Genomic DNA, 11,738 nt, shown 5'->3' with positions numbered 1-11,738 from the left:
CGTTCAAATTTTTACGCAGCGACCTTCTAGCCGGTGACGGTTCATTATGAGCAAACCTCCGGCTGGCGCGAGTAAAAATCTGACCCGTCCTAAAGGAAGCCAGTCGAATCGCCGAGCCGACGCGTCTATCGGACCAGAGGGAGTGAACTTCGTCTACTCGGGGACGGCCTAAATGGGCAGTTATTCGGACAAAGGCAACAATTTCACGCCGCAGTCTTAATGAGGGCGCCTTAGAATTTAAGGAATGGAAAAATACCCAAGGATTCTTGGAAACGTTCACTCTTTCCGTGTTGATATACCTGGCAAGTTCTGTCTGTAGTGTGTTCTGAATAATACTTGCGAAAAATTTACATTACTTCTGATTGATCGCCTAGGTCATGCCATTTCCCTAGATGTTGTGCTATTAATCTCCTTGATGATGTTCTTAAGCAGTTATTGTTTTGGTTTTAAGTCTTTCGGCAAAAACTTATCTGGTGACCGTTTAGCTTTTAATGTTTTCAATATCTCTCTCCTCCAGCGCGGGTTTCTTTTTTATTGAAAAAATAGGAAATCAAATGCTTTTTTGTCTACACTTAAGATATACCTTGCGTACCAATAAGTATGGATGCCTCTAAAAGTAACATTTTGTTCCACTCAATGTCGTACGACATATTATTTTTACCGCATACTTGTTTTTCATATGTAGTTCCATGAGCCAAATGCATATCTCATTTTACGTACATGCCATTTCGTGTCCACTTGTTTACGTCATTCTTTCTTCGTTCTCCTCCCCACTCGGCAGCTGAAACTTCCCCTTCGCCCCCTTCTCTTATCTTCACTCACCAACCCCTGCGTCACCCGAACCATTCTCCCCCTTCCTTCTTCATTCTCTCGCCGAGAACTTACTCCTGCTCTGGTTGCCGTAGGTGAGAGGTCACGCCTGTACGGAGCCAACGACCCAGCGAGCGACGGAAGATCACTGGGGTCTCGAATAAATCAAGTAAGTGGCCATGCATTCTTTATTAACGGTCTTTTCCCTGAGAAAATTACTTTAATGATCGAATTATATTTTCAAAACTCATTTCCCGCGATCGTCGAATTCTGACCTGAAGTGCGTTTATTTCTTTCGTATTCTTTCCTTGGAAATTTATTGTCGTAATAACACTAGTTCGGGTTTGAAAGAATGAAATTATTTATGCATATTGCCGTAACTGAATTAAGGCTTCGCGGCTTATCACTTGAAATTTGACGCGACATTACCATAGTAGTGTGCGCTTCTTTTTCGAGTGACTATACTGTTCAGACCTTACATTTTATTTGGAAGAACTAGGTTCTCTGCGTATTCCATAAGGTATATTCGAGATTTAAGGAAATCCGTTGGAATAAGTGAATCTAGTAACTTTTCATTCGGGAATTATTTTTGCAGTCAAATTTGTCGTGCCTAACCTGAATGTTCTGAACAGAAACGAGCCAAATATAATGTCTCATACTTAAGGATACGAGATTTAATGTTTTATTTTCGATGTGACTGCATTTTTCAGTTCACCCGAAGGTGTGTGATATTGCAATCTGAGAGTGGGAGAGGATTAGTTTCTTGGAAGAAAATTTCCCGCCAAGTGCGATAATCCCCTGCTCGGAGAATCGGTGCTTCTCTGGCCGAGTACGTATGAAGCGTCCAGTTATAGTTTTAAGAATGAGCCTATCTGATTTTAATAAGTCAGTTAATATCACTTTGTGGACTTGATAACTTTAAGACGATAATAGCTAATCTTAAACTAAATCAAAAAATTATTTTTGCCAAACCTTATACCTACTGCTCTAATACCTGCAGACGCTTCAACCTACCGGTCGTATTACTTGGACTCCCGACCATTTCCACTGCGGAAGAATTGCATCGCATCGCCATTTCATGAAATCGAGAGGAATGCTTCCAAGTGTGAAGACGAAGAATACTCTTTTGATCAGCTGATCTGCGACGTGATTTCCCTGATGCTGTTTATACTAACTCCGGAAAGGTAACCCAATTTCTGCGCTATAATTTTAGCTTGGTGATATTTGAAAACTTAGATTTATTTAGTTAGATTAATTATAGTTTTAAGTCGCGGTTGCAGCCTTCATTTTGAACAGGATGGGTATCACGTGCTCGCCGTAGATTACGGTATAGATTCAGCCTCTGAATTAACTAAATTATTTAAACTTATTTGGTAGATTAATAAATTACTACGTCCATTGAGGATTTCATATTTCCGTTTGTCTATTTGATGGCTTTTGTGTAATATTCAAATTCACGCCAGAAATGTCTCCTAGCTCTTGCTAGGCATTGCTATGACGCTTGCCAAATAATTTTCCTCTCAAATTTATATTGACCATCACTGTTTAATTTCCGCCTCCGCAAATTTCCGTGCTGATTATGTATTAATGATGACTGCAATAATTTAATTCGGGTTATTTTTATGTTACCAGTTGAATTAGTTTGAGTTTTACTTTTCTACTCCATGGTTATTGTCTGCGTTACACTTCCAATCTAGTTCCATTTTAATTATACTATATATACTAAGTTAGAAGCCCTCCTGGTGGGTCCACTGTTGCATTCTGGGAGACCGGTGGTGTGAGTGGGAATCGGTCGGAGGTATGGGGCCGGGGGGGGGGGAATCCTCTCCATGCTGTGTGTGAGGCCCGACACAGACCCCGAAGGGGCGAGAGCAGACCCTCCTCGCCCCCCACCCCCCCCCCCCACTCGCCTCACTCCCTCTTTCGAGCTGGGGAATGCTCTCTCTCACTCACATGACGCTGGGTCTGGCGAATCGAACGGGACAGCCTGTTTTTAGGTATCTCGAGAACGAAACTGAAGGAATCTACGCTGGAGAAAGGAAAAAGCCGCTCAAAAATCACTCTTGTCCTCCTAAATTGGAGTCTCGCGTTCAATAAAGGCAGATTACTCAAGGAATTACACGTCACCTTTGTATTTAGTCAGGAGGAGTTAAAGAGGACGGTAGTTAATAGCTATGATTTGTTTAGAATGTGTAAAAATGATGGCATATTGTGTTACTATGCATGCGCTTGTATTCCTTAAATTTTCTTTTCTGGCATCATCACTTGTCTGCCACTAGTCCAGTGAAGTTTTAATTTGTCGGCTACCGGTTAGTCCTGGCCTGTATGTGTAAATAAATATTGAATATTTAATCTGTTAAATAAAACCCTCAGGTTTTTTATTTCAAGCGTTTTTTGTCTTAAAATGTTTTTTTTGGTCAATTTGAAAACGTATACTCGTGAGAACTCACTGCTACGTAATCGACGGAATTAGTGCTCGGTTGTGGGAAATTTAAAACATGTTGAGCATGGCATTTTTTTATTCCTGGGGGATAGAATTCATTCTAAAGAGGCGATTGACAGAAAACAGGGAATTAAAAATCAGTGCTTAGGGATTCGTTTTGAGTTTTCGTTCGGTAATGAAGTGTTTGCGCAGCTGATATAAAAGTATTTATACTTGTATAAATGGACTACAACCGTGACGTGGTGGAAGGGTTTTTGCGTTCTGGTGACCCCTAGAGCTGTGCTGGCGGGAGTAATAATAATTGCTCCAGGTAGGGTCACCCAAGCCAGATAGGTCAAAGGTTAGAGGCCAGACGATAGGTAGTCCACGAAGCGTCTGTTCCTTAGTGAGGCGACTACAAAGGCGTCTGACCCCAGTGGGGCGGCCAATAAGTGATGGTGTCACGTTAGAAACACTATTGAGGAAGGCAACGGGAAAACACGTCAATTATCAATCCCAATATAAATATGATGGACAATACAGAGAATGAGTCCTGGCAACTACGGGGCTCGGCCGTGTGCCGTGCCCGGCATCGGGGGAGACAAAGCTTCCGCGGTCGTCATCCCACGAAACCCTTGACGAAGACGGAGAAGCAGACCACATTAGTTAGAATAGGAACGTGGAATATTATGGCAATGTTGAGGATAGGAAAATTAAAGAATATTGAGCGAGAGATGGCAAGAGGAAATATAGATATTTTAGGTCTATGCGAGGTGAGATGGAAGGATAACTAGGATTACTGGAGTGATAATTATGGAATAATATACTGCGGCGCGGACGAGAGCCAACGAGGGGTTGCATAATACTAAATAAAGAGGAAGAAGCGTATTCAGCATAGAACAAGCAAACGGATAGAATATTATTAGTAGAGATAAAAGCAGAACTGATGAACTTGGTCAGTATTCAGGTATACATGCCGCCGAGCAACCATAGGGAGGAAGAGATCGATAGGATATACGGTCAATTAGAGGACATAATCACGTGTGTTCCTGCAGGGAAATATTTGATAGTGATGGGGAATTGGAATGCGACGGTAGGCGAATGAAGAGATCGTGATGAGGTGGTGGACTACGGTTTAGGAGCGAGGAATGACCGCGGGGAGAAAGCAGTTTAGTTCTGCAGGAGACAGGGGTTAGTTATCGCCAACAATTGGTTTAGACACCACAAAAGACGCAGGTATACATGGAAAATGCCAGGTGACTGAGGTTATATTCTGATAGACTATACTAGATTATATTCTGGTTAGACACAGGTTTAGGAACAGTGTGATATATTCGCACAGCTTCCCGGGAGCGGATGCGCACTCTGACCACAATTTAGTTGTTATGAAATGTAGCATCCATTTAAAAAGATAAGGCCGGGGTGGCGGGTTAGGAAATAGAATTTAGAAGCTTTAAATGTATTGACAAGGAGTACCAGCTGGCTGTAGAGAAAATCATGGAAGATGGTAAAGAGCTGAGTAATATCGAAGAAAAATGGGAATGAATCAAGAAAGGGATATCGAAAGCCGCAGGCACCGTTAACAGAAAAAGGACAAGGAAACCATGGATAAGATGATTGCAAAGATGGATGAGAGAAGAAAATGGAAGAATGTTAACACAGAGTTAGGCAAAATGAAGTACAAAGAGTTAAATAATAAAATTGAGATGGGCAACAAATAAAGCAAAAGTATTGTGGAAAATGCAGTGCGAGGAAATGGAAAGTTTGCAGAGGAAGGGTGAAATTTATGTGCTGTACAGCAAAGATAAATCTTTATCGGAAAGTAAGTAGGGGTGATCAATGCTAATAGTTAGAGATAAGGCGGGTAAGATAATAGTTGACACAGAAAAGATCCAAGAAAGATGGAAGGAATATATAGAAGAACTGTATGGTAAAGAAATTAGACTAGCAAAGTTAGACATAGACTAGGAACATGACGTAGAGGAAGATAGCTTAGGTCCAGGCATACGTGGCGATGAGATAGAAAAGGTTTTAAGAGAAATGAAATCAAAGAAGGCCGTGGGGGTAGATACCATTCCTGCGGAACTACTAAAAGGTTTAGGAAAATGTGGGAGGAAGAGGATATATGGGCTGATTCGTATTATCCATGAGGAAGGAATCTGGCCGGAGGACTTGTTAAGATCAGTTAGTTCCTATTCTGAAAAGTGTCCAGGCTACATCATGCGAGGACTACAGGACTGTAAGTTTGATATCCCACGCAGCTGAAGTTGTTCTCAGGATCATCAACAAAAGGATAGAGAGTAGGGCAAATGATAACTTAGGGGATAATCAGTTTCGATTTAGGAAGGGGAGAGGTAGGCGAGATGCCTTGGTAGTAATGAGGTCACTAATGGCGAGGAATATAGAATACAATCATGATGTTTTTGCCTGTTTTGTAGATTTTGAAAAAGCGTTTGATAGAGTGAATTGGGAAAAACTAATGAGAATATTGCAGAAAATAGGAATAGATTGGAGAGAAAGGAGGCTAATCTGCAATCTGTACATTTCTCAGACTGCTCAGGTGCGAGTGGGGAACGGGGAGTCCGGTTGGGCAGTGTTAGGAAGAGGTGTAAGGCAGGGTTGCCCATTATCACTGCTGCTGTTCAATGTATATGTGGAGGAAATGATTAGAGGCATGGGAAGAACTGGGGGTAGGAATGGAAGTGGGCGGGGAATTTGTAAAATCAGTTAGGTTTGCTGATGACCAAGCTTTAGTTTGTCAGCCAACCAAGGGGTTGCAAGCATTGCTGAGTGAATTGGAAATTCAGTGCGACAGATATGGGATGAAAATCAATATTAATAAAACAAAGGTTATGCAATTTTCCAGAAAGAAAAAGGCTAAGCTAAACATTAAAACAGGAGGGCTAAAACGTAGGGATGTAAGAAGAATTGTTAGGCAAAGAGGCCTTTACAAGAAGGGAGTTGATGACAGGGACATTGGGTATGGATATTTAGAAAAGACTTGTGAAAACTTAGATATGGATTGTAGCTATGTACGGTGTGGAAACGTGGTCATTAAAGCAGGAGGATAGACGTAGATTGGAGGCTTTTGTAATGTAGGTGTGGAGAAGAAAGAAGGTGAAATGGTCCAAAATGGAAACAAATGAAGTACTTGGTAAGGTGGGGGAAGAGAGGGGTTTGTTGGGAGATCTTATGGAGGCAGAAGTGGATGAAGGGCGTATTGATTGGCAGTGGGACGTTGGACGCTAATAGAGGGGAGAATGTTGGGCAAACGAGGAAAGGGCAGGAGCAGGTTAGGCATGTTGGGCGGCATGAAGGGAGGAAGTACTCTGAGATGAAGAGGGACTTGATGTAGAGCAGGTTGCTTGATTTTGTTTGGTTAGGAGTCACAAAATATTTATTTGGTAGTTGTGCATCCAAAAATATACCTTAACTGGTTGATTACCTTGTAATAATAATACAAAGTTAATGTTAGTAAACTAATGGCAGGCATTGTTGTCCTTCATATCCTAAATATTGCCTTTAGATTTAATATGACCACGTAATTGATTTGTGAATTCATATAATTAATATTTAACCATTCATAACTGATGAGCTTCAGAATATTTTGGCTCAGTAATTTTTGTTCGTTTTGATAGGTGGATATTTTATTTAAAAACCATACTAATTTTGATTTTTTAAATGCATTCCTGCCAATGCCATTTTGTACTTAACAGGATTATGCTCGGTTAGAAATGCATAAGACAATCGAGACATGTCATGCTTCATTTATAAATATTTATTCACGGTCCTTATGTTTTTGAAGATTGCCGAAAAATGTATGGAGAAAGTTAATTTATGGATTTAATAATTTATACCTACTTAAAATCTTATGACATATCTTGTTGCATAAATGGTTTCAGTGCCATAATGCATCAAGTTTTTAGAAATTTAATTTAGTTTTTCCACTCATTATTACGTGTGGTTGTGCATAAATTAATAGAATTGTAACTATTAATCCCAATATTAAGAATCTTGGTGCTATTTTATTTGCCTTATTGTAGAATGTTTCTTTTACTTAAATTTTCTTTGTGAATACTGAAAGTTTCAATTTTCTCTCTTCTGGTAAGGTTTTCTCTGCTGAAGCAGTGCTACATTTGAAATGGACTCAGAAAAATTGCTGCGGCAAGAGTTTGCTGATAGCGGCATAATGTTACTCCTAGATTTATTCCAATCTTTGGAATATTTGAAGACTCTTTGCAAGAATCCACCCCTTCAATGGAAGAATTCACGAGCTCGCTGAATACGTATCTTAAGATCGGAAGAGAGTGAAGACTTCAGATGGGGGAAGAATGAAATACTGTCGAGCTCTGAAAAGCAGTTCATCGACTTTATATAAAGTCCATAGCTGTCCCAGCTGGACCTTGTCTTCGGAAAGGTAATTGCATTATCATATTTCTACTACTACTTTTTCATATGCCAGTTAGCTCCTTGAATTAATTTGTCAGTATTAGTTTTATTTTTTTGCTTTATTATTTAGTTTTATTTACTTTTACATTTTAATTTTCTATTTTGTTGGTACATTCTTTATTTTAATCAATTAGTTATCATGATTTAATTCAATTCAATTACTTTACACATGTATTATTACTAAAAAATAAGAAACTTATTTTTGCTGTTGCGTGACACGTTGAATCATCCCTGCCGCCTTCCCTTGCTGTCAGGGTACTCAGAAAAATGGGGAAGAAAAAGTGGAATGCATCTCGAGAAAGGGAAATCCCAAAACTCGTGGCATATATTTTTTTCAGCTAGGCGTTAGCATACCCAAATCATTCCATAGAGTAACCACTTATGTAACCATACTAATTTTCAAATAAGAATACTTTAAGATACAGCGAGAGTAATTTAAAAATTGCTCCAAAGTGTCTTCGTGAACTCTTTTGTCTCATATAATTTTTTAAATACCTTGGCCCACTTTCGTGTTCTTGTATTTTAATTGTTCAATGTACTTGCTATTGATGAATGGGAATCCTTCTATCGATTGTATTTCACTTAATTAAAAGTTAGTTTTGGAATTGTAACTCCTAACCGCTTGATTTGTTTGCAGGACATTGAATTATTAAGTTTAATTTTTAGGAAAAGTTTGCTGAATGGCTACTGGTTTTTTATATGGACATATTCTTTTTTATTGCATGCCGAATGCAAATGAAAAGAATACTCGAATGAGCGCGACAGGTCTTAAAAACTAAACTTGAATAATACAAAGTCCTGCTCTGCATTTCCACTCTGGTGTCCTCATTATTCACCAAGATTTATTGATGTACGCCAGTTTTGCTTTAGTGCCCGCAGCACAATTTGCTTTAAAAAGATTGATTTTTACGGCCAGTGAAGAATGCTGTAGGAATGATGGAAAGTAATATATTGAAATAAAATTGTAGGGCAACTTGAAAAATATTTTTGGAATATATATTTCAGTAAAAGTAGTTTCAAATCGTGAAACATTGTTGTGTGTTTGTTGTAGAAATGCTCATTCCATTGTATGTATTTGAAACCATTGGGCAATTCAAATAAACTGGAAGATGCAATATATTTTGACTATAAATTTCATTTGTCTCAAGTGTTCTGCTAGTGTATTTCAAATTGCAAATTTATTAAACTAAAATATAGTTTAACATTCACTTATCAATGATCAAATGACTTCTTGAGGAAATATACTCGTGAGGGTAATAGCTTTCGACTTGAGGGATATTTCAGAGAGGTGAGCAAGGTACATACTTAAGTGATTACTCTTAGTTTTTTTTGGTGGAGTTTCAAAGAATTGAAATTGAAACTCAAGTATGCAAAAGCTGTGCTGCGGTTGTGATGTTTTGGGCAACTTTAAATTCAGTAGGTACGTATGAAAAAAATTTGAAGACTAATTGACTGCTAATGTTGACTCCAGAGACGAAAATTCATTTCTTGTCTTTTTTGCCCACCAAACAAACAGTGCAATTGGTGTTCTGTTTGAAATTTATTCAGTAGCCTAAGTTGCTCTCAGTTTACATCGCATATGAAAAATATAGTTTTCTTGATGGCAATTAAAGGAAAAAGAATGCTATAAATGGAGGCACAGCTTATATTCAAGTCTTCATTGTTTTAATCGTCGTTGTTTGCCTCTTTTAAAATAAGTAATTGTCGAATAATGTAATTTCAGTGGTACTAAATCGTTCTACTGAGGCACTTAAGAAAAGTTATGGATATAAGTTTTCAAATATTTCATTTTACATGTGCCATTTTGGTACATTGATCGGGAACCTGATCAACTGGGAAATTACTTTTTAAAAATTCATTAGGGAGTTGCATGCTCCCATAATTTACTCTACATAGGTGCTTTAGAAAATTATATTAAATTACCACAAATTTGAGTGGGTTTGTTCCGTTTGATGTGATTAGTTTGGGCATTAATAAGCACTCGCTGGGACTTGCATCTATATTATATTTTTGTAATAATTGGTTTGATTTAATGAAGATGGTAATTAAATTTTTTCATAATGCTTTATTGCAATTTGTTTTGAACATTATACATGTATTTTTCTAGATTTATTTTGTAGTTATGGTGAGATTATCTTATGAATGTCTTCAATATCTTGAATTTCCTGTTATCTTATCTTAGTTTTCCCCATCTTTGGATAATTAATGATAGTAATTGGAAATAAATTCCCCATTCAAATCTTGTAGATAAATATTGTGTTAATCCTTTTAACTTGGGCATATTTTGACACAAGTGTTCCAGTTCCATTATTAATTGTTCATTGTGACATGTCACCTTTGTGAAAGTAAATAAATATTAAAATAGCATTTAAACTTCATTTAATTAATTTAAACTTAGAGGTGCATAGTAAAAATACCTTTTATTTAACATCTGTCCGAGATCACTTAATTTTGAATGTGAATGCAATTGGGGTTAAATACTTGAGTTCGGGTTCTTATCTATAGCAATTCAATTATTGTTCACTTCTGCATTCAACAATGTAAGCTACTGAATGCATGTCTGATTATGCAAATAGGTCGTTTAAATAATTTTGAGGTAAACTCAACTGCATTGAAATTTACAATGTCTCATTGTTCAGATATCATGAATAATTAATAAATGCATATCTTCATATTAAACCAAATTTTAATGGTTGGCATCATTGATAGTAGTAATTGCAGTAGAAATCAAGATTTTGCCAGGGCTATATTAATTTGTAGTTGAAGAAACTTTGCCCTTGTATTTGGCAGTTTTTTCCACATTTGAGATCTTGTTCAGTGATAGATCAAAATAATAAAATTCAAATTGTCTCCAAATTCTTGTTGAAATGCATTCAATGCTAATGAATTCTTAGGCATATTTTGGTAAAAGTATGTGTCCAGCTATTAATATTTTGATGCTGATCATCTTTGAAATTAAAGCATTGTCCATTGCTATGTAAATATTAAATAATTGCATTTAACGTCGAAGTAAAATTAAAGTATACTTGAAATCATCTTATTAAAAACTCATCTGAGAATACTTAATGTATGAGCCACTGATGTTTGATTATTCTATTTGGCACTAACCTATGTAAGCAACTGAACAAAGCTTTGCTAAAGTTTCTTTTCGGATTATATTTCATCCACGAATAGTCGAGTAGATCACTTGACATTTCAGCACAATGGAACAAAACTACACTTAATTTTTCTGCCAATCACATTGCTTAACCTGGGAGGTGACAAAAATAATTTCAGGCATTTTTGGTTTAATTAAATTACATCAACCATTGTGAAAACCTCACCCAGGTGAAAGTTTAATTTATTAAAATGCCTAATAGTGAAATATTTAACAATTAAATAACTAATGATTTTTTTCTTCTGCAGGTAACAGATGAGGACAGTTGAAGACCTTGTGACCATCTATGATAAAACATCAGCCAACAATAGCATTTTCTACTGCAGCCATTTCATTGTATGGAAACATGACTCCTTTTTTACTGTAAAACAATTTATATATTGAGATACTAATAAATTTTTAAAATTTGTAAACAATATATTTTATTCAACCCTGGCCATGGAATTTTTTATTCTGGACTTAGTACAATTTTTCATGCAAATTTAAGTCTTTCCCTCCTTTAAAAAAATGTTTTTATTCCACTTTTTTGAAAAACAAAAAAAATTTGACCAACATTCTTCTTTTATAGACAATTCATTCATTTTTTTATAAATAAAAGCTTAAAAAATACCCCTAAGTCCTATTTAATTAAAACCAGCTTCTGTCTAGCATCAAGACTTTGATAATTAAAATTTGGATAGGGTTCAAAAAAAATTTTTATTTCACCTGAAAATGTCAAAGTTGGGTAACAAAATAGGTGTAGCACATAACAGGTTCTCTCCTCTGATTGCTGTCAACCATAAACTGAGCAAAACAAAATTGTTGACTGTAGGACATACTCCAGGAACAGTCTGCTTCTGGAAGGGTGCAAACCAGGATTTTAAGCAAGAGATCACAAAAATTCCTGATTGAACCACTAGA

At 37.0% G+C, this 11,738-nt stretch overlaps 1 long non-coding RNA gene across 1 annotated transcript; it reads left to right on the top strand.

Moving 5' to 3' along the window:
* Positions 1–905: 905 nt before the first annotated feature.
* Positions 906–7,647, top strand: LOC139685456 (uncharacterized). Its single transcript, XR_011700112.1, has 4 exons — positions 906–979; positions 1,521–1,639; positions 1,811–1,994; positions 7,342–7,647. It is a non-coding gene; the product is annotated as an uncharacterized lncRNA (long non-coding RNA).
* Positions 7,648–11,738: the final 4,091 nt, after the last annotated feature.

This window comes from Hetaerina americana, unplaced genomic scaffold, assembly GCF_022747635.1.
Source record: "Hetaerina americana unplaced genomic scaffold, ioHetAmer1.1.p SCAF_1, whole genome shotgun sequence".
Lineage (NCBI taxonomy): Eukaryota > Metazoa > Arthropoda > Insecta > Odonata > Calopterygidae > Hetaerina > Hetaerina americana.
The sequence above is the reverse complement of the archived record's forward strand: the minus strand, read 5'-3'. Positions and strand labels throughout refer to the sequence as shown.